Source organism: Ascaphus truei, chromosome 4 (genome assembly GCF_040206685.1).
Source record: "Ascaphus truei isolate aAscTru1 chromosome 4, aAscTru1.hap1, whole genome shotgun sequence".
In the NCBI taxonomy this organism is placed as follows: Eukaryota; Metazoa; Chordata; class Amphibia; order Anura; family Ascaphidae; genus Ascaphus; species Ascaphus truei.
In genome coordinates, this window is record NC_134486.1 from 296,603,620 (window position 1) to 296,625,527 (window position 21,908).

General features: G+C 41.6%; 1 protein-coding gene across 2 annotated transcripts in view; it reads left to right on the top strand.

The window, feature by feature from the left end:
• Nucleotides 1–12,458: 12,458 nt before the first annotated feature.
• The window catches only part of LOC142493540 (amine sulfotransferase-like), an 88,427-nt gene continuing 78,977 nt past the window's right edge, over nt 12,459–21,908 (top strand). The window contains exon 1 of one of the 2 annotated variants that reach the window (XM_075597715.1): nt 12,459–12,667. The gene's annotated coding sequence lies outside the window, so the exon portion shown is untranslated. Of the gene's footprint in view, nt 12,668–19,894; nt 20,072–21,908 lie in introns of those variants that run through there. The other variant, XM_075597713.1, reaches the window with a different exon arrangement.

A 21,908-nucleotide genomic window follows, 5' to 3' on the forward strand; every position in this document is an offset into this window, starting at 1 on the left:
AGACAATCGCGCCATTTTATTGGCGCGAACAGCCGCTAGATGCCGTTCGCGCCTCTCTGCATACGGATATTTTTAAAACTGGTGAGATTGAGGTTCTCGCCAGCCGCGAGGCGAGTTTTACAAATAGAAAAGAAAAATTGGCGCGTTTTTCGGAACTCGCCATTTTCTGCTGCTTTCTGCGCGATTTTCTCCAAAAAATGGCGAATTTCGAAATAGCGCTGCTCTCTGCATAGGCCCCATTGTCTGTGTTAGGATATCAGTAACTTAATAATTTTGCATAAGCAATTATCTATGGGATACCAAGTTTTCATAAAACATCTTCCTAATTTTTTTAAGATCTACAGTATTACAGTATTTTTTAAGGGTTACCATATCTATCCCTTTCTAGTTTCTCCAATGCATCCAAATCGTTAATGCAACTCTAAGCCCTTTCTAGCTTTTCTTGGAAAATTTGGTTTAAATTAGTGCCTCTCAAATTTCTTTTAGAAAATACTGTTTTGCTGTTTTTCCAAAATTGAAATATATTCTAGTTATAAATAAAATAAATAAAAGTTGAAATATATTCTATTTAAAAATAACTAACGACATAAATAAATAATACTCTACCCTATTGCAAGTCTTGTTGTGAATACCAAGTACAGCCACCAACAGAGTAGTGATAAACAGTGAACCAAAGAAACAGGGCACTACTTTGCACAACAAACATATGCCATGAACAATATAATGGCATATAAGACAAATACTATTCGATTCTGGAGGATAGTGAAGATTGGACTTGCAGACAAGTCTGGGGAGGGTAGCAATTAATGGAGGGAAGTTATTATTTCCTAGAAAATCTCTATTTCTCAAAAGTTTGCAATGTGAATTTCCTCTGTCTTATACACCCCAATATTGTTTACTGAATCTGTTTGTTCTATGCAAAGTAGCGCCCTGTTTGGTTCTATGGGATTATTATGCAGTGGGATTCACATATCAATCCTAAAGCCTTTCGGGGTAACTGCATAATATTTAAAAAAAAAATAGTTTTTGACAGGACATAAATAAGTAATTGTTACTTTGACTGTCATCATTTTAATGTACACAACAGCTGCATAGACAGTACAGTACTATTATTTACATGCACAATAATATTCCTTTCAATAACAACATTACATAATCTACAACACATGTGAATTGCAAATATTTTCAGAACATCCCTCATAGGTTCAATGCCGGAATAGGCAGAATGGGTATGGTACATTTCTTTTGTTTTTCTGCATGTCAATTGTATAAACTGCCCCTAGGTGTCAGGCAAAGCCCACTACAACCAGATGGGGAATAAGCTCCTTAAGAAACAGATCTGGATAGAAAAACATGATTTCACTGAGGATTTGGCTTATTTTCTGTATATGGTTATAGATAATCACAAATAAAGATGAGGGGCTAATCTTTAGAGAAGTATTTTCTATAACGTCTTACAGTGTACACAGCCCTATACATATTGAAGAGAGATAATACAATTGCTCTTATTCTGCAGGCTGCAATCTGTCGTAGCTTAAACTCAATGAGGCCTTCTGTGCGATAGCGCTGGACTGGCACTACCGCAACCTGCAGAATTAGCACCAAAGAGTTCCTTATCAAGTTAACAATCTAAACTGCAGAGTCATAGAAAGTAATGAATTAGTCTACTATAAATCAATAACATTGTAGATCTGACTACAACACTACCTGGACATGGAGACCTGACCATGTAGGCTGACTTCTGTTTTCTAGAGATGGGCGAACCAGTCAAAATATGTTTCCTGGAATTCCAAGGATTGCTTAGTCAAAATCAGCACCACCCCCACCACAATGCATCTGCGGATTGATTAATAAAAAAGATGAGCAGATTTATTCAACTCTGCCATTGAATACAACGATAGAGAGAGATTTTAGTACAGTAGTGTCTCCAGTTGTACTGTATATAGATCCCCTCAATTGTCCATCCAAATAAATTAGAGAGACATGCCTGTGCTGAAAAAGGAGCACACGTGAGGCACCTAGCTGGGAAATATATGCTATGCCATCCCACAGTTCCTAATATGATTTCCCTAGCAACTATATAGAGTTTGATAAGCCTAAGGCACCAACCTAATGACTGGAATGGTGTCAGACCTAAAGGATTAAAATCCACAACCACTGCTTTTCTATGCTGCGGCTCTTGCAACGTGAGCTAAACCAGTTGATTGGTACATCGCTGTCACATAATACTTTTTAGCTGCTCACTGCTCATACTGTACATAGCTTATCTGCTCTGCTTTTAAAGGAAGCCAGGGGGAAGGAGCTACTACAGGTATGAGCACTCATTTTGGTGTAGCAAGTAAACAAGAAGACAAAGAAAGTCTCCCACAGATCCCTTTTACCACTGCACAAACAGGCTAATGATAAGTAGTAGCAGGGGTGAAATGCTCCCTGACATATATCAAAATAGGCTATGGGGGAGATAACTTGTAATCGAACCCAATTCTAGGAGTGAACAATTACCACTAAAAAGCCTAATTATAGGCAAAAAAATAAACTTTTATTAATATTATATATACACTATAACGATGCAAAAAATCAGTAAGCATTAAAAACATCTAAAACACAAGGTGTGGGTGATCACAGGAGGCTAATTGCTATATATACAGATATATTTGGTTCATAAATTGAACCCTCCTGATAGTGCTGCTCAAAGTACAGGGGAAAAGATATAAAACAGGAGGTAGGTATAGGAGTATCTATAGGTAGGAAGAATGCCAATATTCAAAACCTATAAAATAGCCTCCTCCTAAATCAGATAAGAGGGTGTAACAGTATAGTGTATGGTACAGTCACAGTGAACACAGAGTCCCATATCAGCATACATCAGCAGTGTAGCAATGTTAGAAGTGCCATGATCAGTATAATAGCACTATTGAAGCGATTACTGCCGCCGTCATGGGAGTAAACAGCATCCCACAATAGTAAACCAACAAATGCCAACAATTGCCCTTGCAGAGCAGTATCAAGGGCTACAGCTGACTATACCACAGACTCCGGTATACACCCTCTCCCTCCCCGGTACTGGAGCAGTCTCACCCGTGACTTCCGACGTCAACGCGATGACGTCATCCCGAAGTACGTTTCGCGCTCGGGGCTGGCGCTTTCTCATGGTAGGAGGTAACCTACTGAATAACACTGTCACTCTAAATACCCATAGGACGGGGCGAAGCACAGAATCTCGCCAATCACACAGTGAAACGGTGATTGACAGCCTAAGGGATAGATAATTGTACTCAAGGGGTTTAAAAGGAAATATCATTGACTGAACCCTTATTGTGCTGTGGCTAGGTTCATTGTTATGTACACACAAATATATTGGATCTATGCAGGAATACACTGCTGTTTGGATGCAAGGTAAAGCACGCCCAAATAGACTAAATGAATACACCTAATTAGATTTATTGGACAAATGTGCACTCGAAAGGTATAGCTGAAGGTAGTGACCACAAGTCCCTTTATACATAATACCCTGGGGCCAATATCTGAACGCGTAAGTGTGAATACACAGGCGATTCAGGTACATGTGGATGGGTGTAGCTGGAGACAGAGGTCATAGGTCTGAATGGGGGCCACATTTGATGCATGACAGGTAGGTATGGGTAGTGTAGGACTGTGCTGACCTATGTCGTCCGCCCAGTAGGTCAAAACGGACTCTAAAATTATCTGTATACCCGGTTCCCCCTTTAAAACACTTAGATAGATAGTTCATATCCTGCTTGATAATATTGTGTTTTACAGGAAGGACTTGTAGATGTAGCCCTCATTGAGACCAGTAGGACTGAGTGTATCAAGTGTGTAAATCCATCTACACTCAGTCTGCAACAGTATCCTGTCCCAGTCACCCTTACGTTGGCCCCAAGGAATATGTTGGATACCAATAAAAATTAGTTGATCACTATTGCCATTGTGTTCGTTTACTACGTGGTGTGTCTGTGGCATTTCGAATGGAACCCAAATGTTCAAGGATTCTCTTTTTAAATTGTCTGAAGGTTTTCCCTACATATAATTTGCTGCAGGCACAAACTATCAGGTAAATCACTCCCTCTGTGACGCAATTAATGAATTCATTCATTTTAAATGTTCGCTGTTTATTAGAGTCCATGAATTCAGTCCTCTTAGGTACGTATCTGCAAGCCCTGCAACGGCCGCATGCATATGAACCAATGGGTTTCTTGTCAATCCAGGTTGTATGTGGTTTTACTTGAAAATGACTCTTCACTAGGATGTCCTTTAGATTACGGCTTCTCCTACTGGTGAGCTTGGGTGTATTGGATATTGCCCCCTGCAAGTCTCGAGCATCAAGTAGTATATGCCAGTATTTATTAAATATTCTGAAGATTGAACCCCACTGGTCACTAAATGTATCAATAAAGCGGATCGGTTTATATTCATTGAAGTTGTTAGTGTGTGATTTGTCCACTAGGAGTTGTGTCCTATTTGTGTCATTGGCTCGATTATATGCTTTTTTCAGATTAGTCCTTGAGTGTCCACGTTCGATGAATCATTGGGTCATATCCTTGGCCTTATCCTTAAACTCACTTAAGGTTGAACAGTTTCACCTAAGGCGAAGATATTGGCCTGTAGGAATGGCCTTAATTACATGTTTAGGATGTTGACTGTCAGCCCTAAGTAGACTGTTCGTTGCAGTCTGTTTCCTGAAAATCGTGGTATCCAATTTGCCGTTAGTGTCTTTAGTTATGGTAATGTCAAGGAAGTCAAGTTTGGATTCACTTGAGACCAAGGTAAGTCTAAGGTTGTGTAAATTTGAATTTAGTATATCCACAAATTCCCTCAGAGATGTCAGTGTGTTGTGCAGCGAGGCGGTTGTCAACAAATGTCCGATTCTGACCTATTACTTCCTTGGTGATGTAACTGCTTGCCCTGGTGTACAGGAGGGGATTGGTAATCAACAATTAATGCTCTTGATCTTAACTTATACAATTTATAAAATGTTATTCATTCCTGTTCTGTAATTCTATACATTTACTTTTATAGCAATAACAAAGTCCAAATTAGGTCATAAGCTAATTTTTATGAGGTGCCAGTATCTCCTATGAATGGAAATGTCCCGCGTCACGTGATCGGGCTATCTCAATGCATAGGAGATACCGGCACCTCATAACGGGGCCTGTATCTTGGGAAGCAGGTGGTCCCCGGACATAAAACCAACGCGGTTCATCCCCGGAGACCCCCTGCACATCTACAATAGCAATCCTATTGATATGTACACATTTTTTTTTTGCCGCCGAGATTTGTGCAGAGAGAGGCGGATCTCGCTCTCTGCTGACAGATTTCGCCAGCGGAGCCATTCTCGCCAGGGCTCGCCATCTCTCTGCCGGATTCCTCTCACAGATATGGGCACCTTCCTGCATACTGCGAGGGGAATCCACCAAAAACATGGAGAGTTTTAATGTGGAAAACGCTTGTTCCGGTGGGGAGAAGCAGATCAGCGGGCACCACGATGCAGAAAGAATTGAATTATGTATAACGATTCCTTTATTTCGGCATGGATAAAAAGAGGAGGGGAAGCATACCCCTGCATCTCTAACGCGTTTCACCCAGTAATTGGGCTTTCTCTTGATCTGCTTCTTCCCACCGGAACAAGCGTTTTCCACATTGTCTACTACTTCAGCTTTGGAGCACACAGAACCGGTCGTCATATGTGAGTACAATTGCTGCCCCATGAGAGCTGCCCCAGGCACATAGGTTTATTCCGTTCAGAGACTTTGGAGAGGTCTTGGGGGGGGGTTCCAGGACTTCCCCCTTACAACTCTGCATATCTCTGCTAGACCTTATGCCATCTAGGGGTTAAATGCTTACAGCCTCAAGCATGCATCATCACACCCTGTGATCCGGTTCAAGTGCAGGAAGACAATTTAATCAAAAAGTGGGTCATTAATATGCTCTGTAGCACTGGTTGATTGGGGGCCTTTACCCCTATATTTTTTGTTCCATGGAGAGTTTTAAGTCTGGCGAATGGCCATTCTCGCAGTTCTCTGCATAGGCCCCTAAGTTTTCACAGCGGTAAAGGAGTATTCTGCATACGGCGAACATAAACGGCAATAATGTGGCGACTATATTGCCGTTGCGGCTTTCATTAAAGTAGCTCTCTGCATAAGCCCCACAGTGTCTTGGTAACCAAAAAAACAACTCTCTCAAATCTCTGTGCGGTATACATGTAGCTCTATCGCCATCTAGGGATCACAGGCCATAATGCACTCTAATTAAATCTCACTATAGAGTATGGGTGCGCAAACTTTTCCGTCTGCGCCCCCCTGCATGCTCTACCCCCCTCTATTCCCCAACATAAGGTAACAGACCTCAAATGAGAAATGTAGAACTTTAAAAGTAAGTATCTCCAGCCAATCCTGGAGTCATAAGCAACCTCATGTGACAAAGAAAAAAGTGTTCCCAATAAAGAAATATTTGCTTATGATTGGTTTAAATCAATGTGGACTACTCTACAAAGTAGTACTGTAGGTGGATCTGGGATTTTGCAAATTATATTGTAAACATAACAAATACATATCCAAAAAGGATAACATTTTTGCAACAATCTCTTGGACACAATTGTTTGATAGAAAACACCTCAAATCCAAAGATTCATTCTTCCTCCTTGGTTGAATAGTATCAAGGAGAAAAATTCATCCACTTTCTCACTGGAGCAATCGTTCTTCCCTATTGCCCCCTTGTTTAAGGGGACCCACTGAATCAATTATCTGGCATTTCAGTGGGTACTACCAAGTGACCCCCGCAACAGCTAACAGTTTGAATTGTGATGTTGGTGCTCCCTAGGTAGGTATATAAACATGAAAACAAACAGAAAAATGTAACCTATTATGCGCACTCTATCAACACCCGGATGGTTAGTGAAAAAATTAAAAACAAACTTTATTGATATCCAATTAAAATAAAGGTCGTTAAAACAAAAATTAAACACAAAAAGTTGATCCTGCTATGTAGACACTATGTTAAGTGTTCAGGATCCAGCATGCGTGATAGGTTAGTATAGATTCTATCACCTGCAAGGTCATGGGTTTTAATCTCCATGAGCGAGCTCGATGGAATTTATTGTCCACTATCTTTTTAATGAGTGAAAATAATATGATTTGTTGTTTATCAACTAAAGCTGAACTGGTGTCTATATGATAGCAACCCTCTATTCCAAGATTGTGTATATTAAGTCAGATACCTTTGTCAGGTCTGCCTAGTTTTAGCACATAGGTGGGAGCCTACTGTCTCTTACTACTTGGTGCAAGGCATCACACAATAGAAAATGTGACCTGTGCTAAGCATGTGTAGGTGATACTGTATAATAGTGGCTGTACAGTAATAATGTGCAATCTAGGCGCTATCTACTGAATACACTGGGGATGCTAACACCAATTAACATGCAGGCTAGCGATAGGACTGCCAGGTGACACTAATAGCCATCCTGGTAGTGTGGAAACATTCTCTAGTTGCCATGGGGTGGAAAATGCAAGCTGTATAGCCCCCAATCAAGCAGCTAGTGTAAAAGAGATACAGAGTCCACTGGTTGCTGGCCGGTAGGTGAGGGGACATCATGTGTGTCTGATCGCATCATACATAAAAAAGGAAGCGCAAAAAGAGAAAACACACAATAAGTCAAAATTCATTAAAACTTTTATAAATTGACTAAATAAAATTTACATAATAAAATGGGATCCTCGTAGACCCAAACATCCACAAAACCGAAGCGCTAACGGGGGTTCCACTAATCCAAAACCCACGGCTCAAAAGATGGAAAAATGTCCAATGATGTTGCTAGATGGTCACAGCTTACACTGGATCGAGACTGCACCCCGTACAAAGCTAGGGGATGACCGCAGCTACCTTGGCTCACGTCGCCACGTGTGCTCTCTGCTGCGTGATGATGTCACCTCTACGTGTTTCGCGTCATATGACACTTCTTCAGGAGGTACCCTAAGGTGTCCGATCGCATGCCTTCAGAACCGGAGTGCCGCCAGGTGAACCAATGGACTAGTATGTGTGCAGCCTATAGTGCCCTAAAGTGACCTGCTGGAGCACTCCTATATCTGACCACAGAGTAATCCGAAGTGATAAGATCAGTGTGGGTACCGAGAAGGTAAATACAAAGTACTTCAAAGTACTTCAAAGTCCGCTATAATTACAGAGGGGGTGAATGAAGGGGGTACTTGGCTCAGTGTGGGTAGTTAGGCCTCCGGAAAGGTTGCGGAATGAGTTAACCCTTTCATAACCGCTATGGTAATGGGGTTAACCTCTCCTGCTACCCACCGGTAGGCCTAACCACCCACCCTTGGCCAAGTACTCCCTTCACCCAATCCCTTTACCCCAATAAACATTAAAATACCTACAACCGTACCTACCAATAAACCCCCCTCCCCTCCCCCCGTGGAGTCTCCGTCGGCATCAATCCTGTGCAGTTAAACTAAAATAAAATGCTTTTATGAAGCTTGCAATATCTTTTGCACCAGCCTTTAGCAAGTCTGCAGCACACTCGGCTCTCGGGACACAAACACTACTGCTTGTTATTTCTGACTTGATGTAAGCCTTGAATCAGGGGTTTTGTGTGGGAGTAAATCGTCTGTTCCATCTACACTATTGTTGTCTCTTCTTATCTTTTGAGCATACCGGATACCCACACTGTCCAAAGTGTGAGAAGGACCTTAGAAGATTTACCTTCTTTTCACCACTGTTACTACTCTATGTAGTTTTTATTTTTGTACAGCCACCGCTCCCCTCATTGTTTGGAGATAATGTATATGTTTGGATTAGACTTGCTAAACAGTCTAAAAAAGGGTTGAGTGGAGGCATATTTTGGATTTATTATGCACTAATCACTGCTACTATATTTTACTGTAATCACTGCTATCAATGCGCCTTATTATCACTGAGTGCTAGAGCGCCACAAAGTGTTTTCTTGTGTACATTCTTACTGTAGTTTGCTAGCAGCCTGCATACGGTTTTCTAAGGCTGCAAATTGTTATAATACTGTGAGGACCAGGGTTTTTTTTTTCACAGCCTGGTCACCAATTTCATTTAAGGATTTAATAATAAAAGGTCAATTTTAACAAGCAAGATAATTATATAATTACAGTGCAATCATTCAATATCCTCCACCGTATTATAGTAAACACTGTACATATGTACAGTATATATTTTCACCATTGTTTAGAGTACACTAAATGCAAAAGGGATTACTTTTTTCTCTTCTCAGCTTTGTCTTTTTCTAAATTATCTAATCCCTAAGTAGCATCCAACAACAAGGAGACATTTTTTCCTAAAATATTAAAGCAGTCACTTCGAGCAAAGTTCTTTGTTTCTCTGTTATTTGCTTTACATGAGAGCTGAGAGGAACAAGATGGCAGGCTTTTATTTTGAAACCATTAATTGTTTTCTTTATGGATAGATGCATCACTATTCTGTAATATGTGCTTTCCTATCAGAGAACTATTGATTCTTAGTTAACTCTTCCTTGCACAAGCTGTTTGTGTTGGCTCCACAAAGAATTTTTGTCACTTGTGCAGACACAGGCTATTTCAAAAGTACTTTGAACCTTCAATTTAAAACATTTTGTTTTGTGACCTGAGTTGCCCTTTAGATCACTGTAACACCAGAGTACATATTTTATCCAATAAGTCAAGAACTAATTACTCTTTAGTAATGTAACGGGTATTCTGTATGGCCTGACCCACCCAATCTCACATTGGCCCCTGTGGTCTAACCAGCCCCCATTACATGGTCGTGTCTGGTGGCGCACTTGTTGGCAACAGGACTCCTGAGTCTCCCGCATGATGGTGTTTGGGGATTGCCAACCCAGACAGGCAGCTGAGGTAGTTTGTGCGAGTCCTACCTATATCCAGTGCAGTGCCTCCACCTCATAAGGATCCCTGCGTCCGCATGGGATGGTTCTGAAGAGGAACTCCCCTGTGTTGCCTTCCTCTGCAGAGTAATTCCAGACTCATACATGAGGGTATCTTTTATAAAGGACATCTTTATTGGCATGGTGGTATGGGCCAGCTGCCCCTCACAGCTAGCAGCTCAGCTGCTCACCTCTCTGCTGCACTCCATTAGGAAGGTTCCTTCTCCTCTAATAGAGTTGCTCTCCACCTCTCCTCTCAAAGAGATTCACCAGCTTCTCTGTCTCTCTGCTCAGAGCTGCACAGACTCACAGCTCTTGCATCAGACCACTGCAACACTGTTGCAGACCTCCACGTGCCTCTTACTGAACAGAGTCAAAACACCAACTGAACTGCTTTAGGAAGTGCTGTGCAATATATCAGCTACCAGAAAGACCCACCTCATCTCTGTGTCACTAACAGGGGACACAGACAGGCTGTCACTTCCTTTGCTACTATCTTACACATCACCAGGGGTTGAGGGCAAACCTCCATGATGACTACTGGCAATCCTGCATACTTACCAGGTTTACTGCCAGCATGAGAAAGAGATATGTACACCAATTTTACACATGGCTACAGTTAAATATTAATTCCTACATATACTACTGTACATATAAAAGCCGTCTTATAAACAGACTGGGATTTTCAACAAGTGAACAGTGAATATTTTTGAATCATTCAATAATTGATCAACGCACGCATTATTTTGCAGTAGTTTTCTAATATTTGTGGAAATCCTTTATTTTTTATTTTTTTCACTTCCAAAAAGCAAGCGGTATAATCATAATCAACAGATAACGAGAGAGGAAGAGAAAGAGAGAGGAAAAGAAAAGTCCAGATAAATCATAAAAGGTAGGTCTCACAATCCCTAGGGGAAAATCAAAAAGACAAGGGGTAACAAAAGACTGCTACAGATATAGGGGCGTATGCAGTAAGTGCCGGGGAAAAAAATTGCCAGGCTGTTTAAATCGTCTGCTTTGACGGCGTTGCTATCATGTTATGCAGAAAGCTCAGAATACCTGTGATAGCAATATTTGCAAAACTGGCAAGTAGCCGGCGACGTGATGATCGCCCCCATGAAAAGGCCTTACCTGGCCATTTCTTTCAGCTGCAGAGAGAGCTGCTCGGAGAAAGCCGCCTCTCCCTGCTAAAATGTCGCCCGAAATGAATGTTTTTTTAATATAAATTTTATTACTAATGTAGGTGAGCAGGGTGTTTCCTTTGATGTCACCTTTTTAGGTCAGATGTACAATCCCAATCTGCGTGGATGCTGTATCATGTGCCCGCCTACTTTTTTTGTTTTGTTAAAGATGTGACATCATCTCAAAGGGAGGTACGTCACATCCTTAAAACCACATGGCTATATCACAGCGCATGCGCGTGCACCCAATATGGCGGCCGCCCTGACTAGGAGCCGCCGGTAGTCCCCGGCGATGCGATCGCCTAGCGCAACACCCCCACCGGCATCCCCCTTCACCCGAACGGCAGCGGAGGTAGGGGACTGAGAGGGGAACCCAGGCCACATATATATTGGTCCTATAACAGGTAATTCCACACTGTAGAATCCGTTACAGGTGGAGGCGCTGAAGAAAACTGTATCAGTTACACCCCAGGCTCCTTGCAGCGGAGGCGCAGTCCTACTGTGAGCCACAGGTATTGCACCACACACACCGTAGCCACACATCCTACAAGGGGGTGGGGGAAAGTGCACTACATGTACATTCTTAGTTTGCTAGCAGCCTGCATACGGTTTTCTAAGGCTGCAAATTGTTATAATACTGTGAGGACCAGGGTTTGTTTTTTCCACAGCCTGGTCACCAATTTCATTTAAGGATTTAATAATAAAAGGCCAATTTTAACCAGCAAGATAATTATATAATTAAAGTGCAATCATTCAATATCTTCCACCTTATTATAGTAAACACTGTACATATGTACAGTATATATTTTCACCATTGTTTGGAGTACACTAAATGCAAAAGGGATTATTTTCTTCTCTTCTCAGCTTTGTCTTTTTCTAAATGATCTAATCCCTAAGTAGCATCCAACAACAAGGAGACATTCGTTTCCTAAAATATCAAAGCAGTCACTTCAAGCAAAGTACTTTGTTTCTCTGTTATTTGCTTTACATGAGAGCTGAGAACAAGGAACAAGATGGCAGGCCTTTATTTTGAAACCATTAATTGTTTTCTTTATGGATTGATGCATCACTATTCTGTAATTTGTGCTTTCTTATCAGAGAACTATTGATTCTTAGTTAACTCTTCCTTGCACAAGCTGGTTGTGTTGGCTCCATAAAGAATTTTTGTCACTTGTGCAGACACAGGCTATTTAAAAAGTACTTTGAACCTTCAATTTAAAACATTTTGCTTTGTGAACTGAGTTGCCCTTTAGGTCACTGTAACACCAGAGTACATATTTTATCCAATAAGTCAAGAACTAATTGCTCTTTAGTTAAATATTCATTCCTGCATGAACTACTGTACATATAAAAGCCGTCTTATAAACAGACTGGGATTTTCAACAAGTGAACAGTGAATATTTTTGTATCATTCAATAATTGATCAACGCACGCATTATTTTGCAGTAGTTTTCTAATATTTGTGGAAATCCTTTATTTTTTCCACTTCCAAAAAGCAAGCAGTATAATCATAATCAACAGATAACGAGAGAGGAAGAGAAAGAGAGAGGAAAAGAAAAGTCCAGATAAATCATAAAAGGTAGGTCTCACAATCCCTAGGGGAAAATCAAAAAGACGAGGGGTAACAACAGACTGCTACAGATATAGGGGCTTATGCAGTAAGTGCCGGGGAAAAAAATTGCCAGGCTGTTTAAATCGTCTGCTTTGACGGCGTTGCTATCATGTTATGCAGAAAGCTCAGAATACCTGTGATAGCAATATTTGCAAAACTGGCAAGTAGCCGGCGACGTGATGATCGCCCCCATGAAAAGGCCTTACCCGGCCATTTCTTTCAGCTGCAGAGAGAGCTGCTCGGAGAGAGCCGCCTCTCCCTGCTAAAATGTCGCCCGAAATGAATGTTTTTTTAATATAAATTTTATTACTAATGTAGGTGAGCAGGGTGTTTCCGGAGCACAAACATTGATTTCAGGTCCAGGGACCCCTGCTTCCCGAGATACAGGCCCCGTTATGGAGTGCTAGTAACTCCTATGTATTTTATTCCCACGGTCACGTGACATTTAAATGCATAAGAGATACCAGCACCCTGTATCTCGGGATGCAGGGGGTCCCCGGACCTCAGATCAACGCGGTTATGCTCCGGAATCCCCCTGCTCATCTACACTAGTAATAAAATTTATATTAAAAAACATTCATTTCGGACGAGATTTGAGCAGGGAGAGGCGGCTCCCCATAGGTGTCTGGGGGCCATCGGGTGTCCGGGGATCCTCAGGTGGTTCCCGCGTGGGTCTTGGGGCCATCGGGTGGTCCCTCAGGTCCCCGCTGGCCTGCGGTACCAATTATGTGTCCAACGTTTTGTTTTCAACATATTTAAATAAATATCCCCCTCCCCCACAACACATACAGTACTTAATGGGCAAAATAACTATTATCCAGATATGGATAATAGCTCATATGCTCATTATTAAATAAAACATTAGCCAGCCAGCATAAATAAATAAAGCTTTCTACTTACCCCTATCATCATGAAGGGTGTCCTCGTCAGCATACCGCTATAGTAATTATGGGGTTAACCCACCCTCCCCCGCTACCCACATGGGAAGCCTAGCCACCCACCCCGGGCCCACTGGACCCACCCTGCACCCATTGATTGGCATAGTAGTACATCATACACATACAATATGGGCATGATATTGGCACTAGCAGTCAATGGTCACCCTAATAAAAAAGCATGATGGCCAAAAATACAAAATAATAAAAGGATATACACAATCACCTAAACACCCCAATTAAATAAAAGCACTAGCTAACAAATCAATTTAATAAATAAAAGCACTAACCAACTAATCAATTTAATAAATAAAAGCACTAACCAACAAAACAATTGATTAATTTTAAATATTAGCCAAAACAATTAATACATTTTAACTACTAGCCAACAAATCAATTAATTAATAAAACCACTAGCCAATACATCAATTAAAACCAGTAGCCAACAAAAGAAATCATTAATTAAAAACGCTAAACAATCGGAAAATTAAAAACAAACAAGCCATCCAAATTACAAACAATTTAAGCCAAACAATAAACAGAAAACTAAAAAACAACAATCAATAGAAAAAAAACATTTGCCAAAAAATTAATTGGCTGTCACTGTATTGATCTGTATCCTAAATGGCCCAGATTAATACATTATCAGTCAAAGGGCAATGAAAAACATAAAAATATACAATAAAAAAACCTGTAAAAGTAAAATTACATACATTAAATATTTTTCTTAACTTTTGAAATGTTGAACCTCCGAATCCTGGCGATTCTGCAAGCTCTCGTAACGTTACGTCATCAAAGTCAATCAAACGCCATCCACCTTGAAGATCTGGAACAGGTAACAAAATTCTTCTTTCTTATATCTTCTATCACCGTCTTCTTTCTTCATCTGTCATTATTTCTTTATTTTCTTTAATTTTCTATCTTCATCTGTCAATCCAAAATCCAATGGTCAATCCAGAACAGTATGTTCTCTCGTCATCTTCTACCTGTTAAATGAGGCGTCCAGGCATTATAAAGGGCCTTTGATGTCACCTTTTTAGGTCAGATGTACAATCCCAATCTGCGTGGATGCTGTATCATGTGCCCGCCTACTTTTTTTGTTTTGTTAAAGATGTGACATCATCTCAAAGGGAGGTACGTCACATCCTTAAAACCACATGGCTATATCACAGCGCATGCGCATGCACCCATTATGGCGGCCACCCTGACTAGGAGCCGCCGGTAGTCCCCGGCGATGCGATCGCCTAGCGCAACACCCCCACCGGCATCCCCCTTCTCCCGAACGGCAGCGGAGGTAGTGGACTGATAGGGGAACCCAGGCCACATATATATTGGTCTTATAACAGGTAATTCCACACTGTAGAATCCGTTACAGGTGGAGGCGCTGAAGAACACTGTATCAGTTACACCCCAGGCTCCCTGCAGCGGAGGCGCAGTCCTCCTGTGTGCCACAGGTATTGCACCACACACACCGTAGCCACACATCCTACAAGGGGGTGGGGGAAAGTGCACTACATGTACATTCTTAGTTTGCTAGCAGCCTGCATACGGTTTTCTAAGGCTGCAAATTGTTATAATACTGTGAGGACCAGGGTTTGTTTTTTCCACAGCCTGGTCACCAATTTCATTTAAGGATTTAATAATAAAAGGCCAATTTTAACCAGCAAGATAATTATATAATTACAGTGCAATCATTCAATATCTTCCACCTTATTATAGTAAACACTGTACTTATGTACAGTATATATTTTCACCATTGTTTGGAGTACACTAAATGCAAAAGGGATTATTTTCTTCTCTTCTCAGCTTTGTCTTTTTCTAAATGATCTAATCCCTAAGTAGCATCCAACAACAAGGGGACATTCATTTCCTAAAATATCAAAGCTGTCACTTTGAGCAAAGTACTTTGTTTCTCTGTTATTTGCTTTACATGAGAGCTGAGAGGAACAAGATGGCAGGCCTTTATTTTGAAACCATTAATTGTTTTCTTTATGGATTGATGCATCACTATTCTGTAATTTGTGCTTTCTTATCAGAGAACTATTGATTCTTAGTTAACTCTTCCTTGCACAAGCTGGTTGTGTTGACTCCATAAAGAATTTTTGTCACTTGTGCAGACACGGGCTATTTAAAAAGTACTTTGAACCTTCAATTTAAAACATTTTGCTTTGTGAACTGAGTTGCCCTTTAGGTCACTGTAACACCAGAGTTCATATTTTATCCAATAAGTCAAGAACTAATTGCTCTTTAGTTAAATATTCATTCCTGCATGAACTACTGTACATATAAAAGCCGTCTTATAAACAGACTGGGATTTTCAACAAGTGAACGGTGAATATTTTTGTATCATTCAATAATTGATCAACGCACGCATTATTTTGCAGTAGTTTTCTAATGTTTGTGGAAATCCTTTATTTTTTTCACTTCCAAAAAGCAAGCAGTATAATCATAATCAACAGATAACGAGAGAGGAAGAGAAAGAGAGAGGAAGAGAAAAATAGAGGAAGAGAAAGAGAGAAAGAGAAGTCCAGATAAATCATAAAAAGTAGGTCTCACAGTCCATAGGGGAAAATCAAAAAGAAAAGGGGTAACAACAGACTGCTACAGATATAGGGACATATGCAATAAGTGCCGGGGGGGTGGGGGGGAATTGCCGGGCTGTTTAAAATCGCAGTTTTGACAGCGTTGCTATCATGTTATGCAGAAAGCCCAGAATACCTGTGATAGCAATATTTGCAAAACTGGCAAGTAGCCGGCGATGTGATGATCGCCTCCATGAAAAGGCCTTACCCGGCCATTTCTTTCAGCTGCAGAGAGAGCTGCTCAGAGAGAGCCGCCTCTCCCTGCGCAAATGTCGCCCAAAATGAATGTTTTTTAATATAAATTTTATGACTAATGTAGATGAGCAGGGGGATTCCGGAGCACAACTGTTGATTTCAGGTCCAGGGACCCCTGCTTCCCGAGATACAGGCCCCGTTATGGGGTGCTGGTAACTCCTATGTATTTTATTCCTATGGTCCCGTGACATTTAAATGCATAAGAGATACCATCACCCTGTATCTCGGGATGCAGGGGGTCCCCGGACCTCAGATCAACGCGGTTCTGCTCCGGAGACTCCCTGCTCATCTACACTAGTAATAAAATATAAATTAAAAAAAAATTAATTTCGGGCGAGATTTGAGCAGGGAGAGGCGGCTCCCCGTGGGTGTCTGGGGACCCTCGGGTAATCCCCGTGGGTGTTCGGGGCCATCGGGTGGTCCCCGCGGGTCCCCGGTACCAATCCTGTGTCCAACATTTTGTTTTCAACATATTTAAATAAATACCCCCTTCCCCCCAACACATACAGTACTGTAATGGGCAAAATAACTATTATCCATATATGGATAATAGCTAATTTGCCCATTATTAAATAAAACATTTGCCGGCCAGCATAAATAAATTAAATAAATAAACCTTTCTACTTACCCCTGCCATCATGAAGGGCATCCTCGTCAGCATACTGCAGGTCCATGTCCTCCGATGCCAGCAAGAATACATGAAAAAAATACAATCTAATGGCCCCTAACCCCTTAATCACCTAAGCGGTTAATAACCGCTATAGTAATTATGGGGTTAACCCACCCTCCCCCTCTACCCACACGGGAGGCCTAACCACCCACCCCGGGACCACTATACCCACCCTGTACCTATTGATTGGCATAGTAGTACATCATACCCATACAATATAGGCATGATATGGGCAGTAGCAGTCAATGGTCACCCTAATAAAAAAGCACGAAGGCCAAAAATACACAATAATAAAAGGATATACACAAGCACCTAAACACCCCAATTAAATAAAAGCACCAGCCAACCAATTAAATAAATAAATAAATAAAAGCACTAGCTAACCAATCAATTTAATAAATAAAAGCACTAACCAACCTATCAATTTAATAAATAAAAGCACTAACCAACAAAACAATTGATTAATTTTAAACATTAGCCAAAACAAATAATCCATTTTAACTACTAGCCAACACATCAATTAAAAACCAGTAGCCAACCAAAGAAATCATTAATTAAAAACGCTAAACAATCTGAAAATGAAATAAAAACAAGCCATCCAAATTAAAAACAATTCAAGCCAAACAATTAACAGAAAACTAAAAAACATCAATAGAAAAAAAAGCATTTGCCAAAAAATTAATTGGCTGTCACTGTATTGACCTAAATGGCCACAGATTAATACATTATCAGTCAATGGGCAATGAAAAACATAAAATAAAAATATACAATGAAAAAACCTGTAAAAGTAAAATTACATACATTAAATATTTTTCTTAACTTTTGAAATGTTGAACCTCCGAATCCTGGCGATTCTGCAAGCTCTCGTACCGCTACGTCATCAACGCCATCCACCTTAAAGATCCGGGACAGGTAACAAAATTCTTCTTTCTTTTATCTTCTATCACCATCTTCTTTCTTCATCTGTCATTATTTCTTTAGTTTTTATCTTCATCTGTCAATCCAAAACCCAATGATAAATACAGAACAGTATGTTCTCTCGTCATCTTCTTCCTGTTAAATGAGGCGTCCATGCATTATAAAGAGTCTTTGATGTCACCGTTTTAGGTCAGATGTACAACCCTAATCTGATTGGATGCCGTATCATGTGCCCACCTCCTTTTTTTGTTTTGTTAAAGATGTGACATCATCTTAAATGGAGGTACGTCACATCCTTAAAACCACATGGCTATATCACTGCGCATGCGCTCGCATCCAATATGGCGGCCACCCTGACTAGGAGCCGCCGGTAGTCCCCGGCGATGCGATCGCCTAGCGCAACACCCCCACCAGCATCCCCCTTCTCCCGAATGGAAGCGGAAGTAGGGGACTGAGAGGGGAACCCAGGTCACATATATATTGGTCCTATAACAGGTAATTCCACACTGTAGAATCCGTTACAGGTGGAGGTGCTGAAGAACACTGTATCACTTACACCCCAGGCTCCCTGCAGCGGAGGCGCAGTCCTCCTGTGAGCCACAGGTATTGCACCACACACACCATAGCCACACATCCTACAAGGGGGTGGGGGAAAGTGCACTACATGTTCATTCTTAGTTTGCTAGCAGCCTGCATACGGTTTTCTAAGGCTGCAAATTGTTATAATACTGTGAGGACCAGGGTTTGTTTTTTCCACAGCCTGGTCACCAATTTCATTTAAGGATTTAATAATAAAAGGCCAATTTTAACCAGCAAGATAATTATATAATTACAGTGCAATCATTCAATATCCTCCACCTTGTTATAGTAAACACTGTACATATGTACAGTATATATTTTCACCATTGTTTGGAGTACACTAAATGCAAAAGGGATTACTTTTTTCTCTTCTCAGCTTTGTCTTTTTCTAAATTATCTAATCCCTAAGTAGCATCCAACAACAAGGAGACATTCGTTTCCTAAAATATCAAAGCAGTCACTTCGAGCAAAGTACTTTGTTTCTCTGTTATTTGCTTTACATGAGTGCTGAGAGGAACAAGATGGCAGGCCTTTATTTTGAAACCATTAATTGTTTTCTTTATGGATTGATGCATCACTATTCTGTAATTTGTGCTTTCTTATCAGAGAACTATTGATTCTTAGTTAACTCTTCCTTGCACAAGCTGGTTGTGTTGGCTCCATAAAGAATTTTTGTCACTTGCGCAGACACAGGCTATTTAAAAAGTACTTTGAACCTTCAATTTAAAACATTTTGCTTTGTGAACTGAGTTGCCCTTTAGATCACTGTAGCACCAGAGTACATATTGTATCCCACAAGTCAAGAACTAATTGCTCTTTAGTTAAATATTCATTCCTGCATGAACTACTGTACATAAAGGCATACCCCGCATTAACGTACGCAATGGGACCGGAGCATGTATGTAAAGCGAAAATTTACTTAAAGTGAAGCACTGCCTTTTTTCCACTTATCGATGCATGTACTGTACTGCAATCATCATATACGTGCATAACTGATGTAAATAAGGCATTTGTAACAGGCTCTATAGTCTTCCCGCTTGTGCAAAACTTTGGTGCAGGTAGGGAGTTCAACTTTGTTGTTCAGGACGTGCTGACAGGCGCATGCGTGAGCTGCCTTTTGACTATTGGGCGATATGTACTTACTCGCGAGTGTACTTAAAGTGATTGTCCTTAAAGCGGGGTATGCCTGTATAAAAGCCGTCTTATAAACAGACTGGGATTTTCAACAAGTGAACGGTGAATATTTTTGTATCATTCAATAATTGATCAACGCACGCATTATTTTGCAGTAGTTTTCTAATATTTGCGGAAATCCTTTTTTTTTTTTTTTTTTTTTCACTTCCAAAAAGCAAGCAGTATAATCATAATCAACAGATAACGAGAGAGGAAGAGAAAGAGAGAGGAAGAGAAAAGTCCAGATAAATCATAAAAGGTAGGTCTCACAATCCCTAGGGGAAAATCAAAAAGACAAGGGGTAACAACAGACTGCTACAGATATAGGGGCGTATGCAGTAAGTGCCGGGGGAAAAAAAGTTGCCGGGCTGTTTAAAATCGCCAGTTTTGACAGCGTTGCTATCATGTTATGCAGAAAGCCCAGAATACCGGTGATAGCAATATTTGCAAAACTGGCAAGTAGCCGGCGACATGATGATCGCCCCTATGGAAAGGCCTTACCCGGCCATTTCTTTTAGCTGCAGAGAGAGCCGCCTCTCCCTGCTCAAATGTCGCCCGAAATTAATGTTTTTTTAATATAAATTTTATTACTAATGTAGGTGAGCAGGGGGTTTCCGGAGCACAACCGTTGACTTCAGGTCCAGGGACCCCTGCTTCCTGAGATTCTGAGGCCCAGTTATGGGGTGCTGGTAACTCCTATGTATTTTATTCCCACAGTCATGTGACGTTTAAATGCAAAGGAGATACCAGCACCCCCGAATCTCGGGATGCAGGGGGTCCCCAGACCTCACATCAACGCGGTTCTGCTCCGGAGACCCCCTGCTCATTTGCACATATCATGCGTTGCTATCATGTTATGCAGAAAGCCCAGAATACCTGTGATAGCAACATTTGCAAAACTGGCAAGTATCCAGCGACATGATGATCGCCCCTATGGAAACGCCTTACCTGGCCATTTCTGTTAGCTGCAGAGAGAGCCGCCTCTCCCTGCTCAAATGTCGCCTGAAATTAATGTTTTTTTAATATAAATTTTATTACTAATGTAGGTGAGCAGGGGGTTTCCGGAGCACAACCGTTGACTTCAGGTCCAGGGACCCCTGCTTCCTGAGATACAGGCCCCGTTATGGGGTGCTGGTAACTCCTATGCATTTTATTCCCACAGTCACGTGACATTTAAATGCAAAGGAGATACCAGCACCCCCGAATCTCGGGATGCAGGGGGTCCCCGGACCTCACATCAACGCGGTTCTGCTCCGGAGACCCCCTGCTCATTTACACTAGTAATAAAATTTATATTAAAAAACATTCATTTCGGGCGAGATTTGGGTGTCTGGGGGCCCTCGGTTAATCCCCATGGGTGTCCGGGGGTCCTCAGGTGGTCCCCGCGTTGTCTGGGTGCCATCGTGTGGTCCCCGCGGGCCCCGCTGGCCTGCGGTACCAATCCTGTTTCCAACACCCAGGGTGTGTGGGGCAGCCAGCATATGGAGGAAGAATACCTCCTTCCCGTACATCTTGCTGGCTGTCACTATTGGGCACCTCACCGCATGCTTCCTGCTTAGACATGGTGTGGCCCCAGGGTTGTTGTTGCTGGTGTTAATGCCTGCACCTGCGCCCAAGATGTAGCTGGGGCTGCAGGGGTTAAGCTACCCGCAGAAGCAGGGAGAGCTGCGGCCAGGGAAAAGGATGTGCTAGGCTGAGGGCTGTGGCCATGGTTAGTGCTCCTAGGGACCTTAGGTTTTGGGGTCCGGTGCCCGGGTGCAGCCCCCGTTGCCCTACTATCCCTCCTCCCCTTAGGTATGATATTAAGAAGCCTCAGATGCAGCGGCCATTATTTTAACAAATCCTGAAACCTTTTTCGTGTGCTCTGCTCTATTCCACGTGGCATTAATGCGGCCAATCGCCCCAGGCACACGTGTTTATCGCGGTTGCTTTGTTTGAATTTCTTGGATTGTGCGCAATTAAATGCAATGAAATGAATGAATTGTAATGTGTACAGTACTGTGCTACTGTGTCAATTTCAGGTGTTTAAAAACAGAACACTAAAATGCCATTTTATGCACTCGCTTCTTAAGGCGGTACGGTTGGAAGAAATCCCG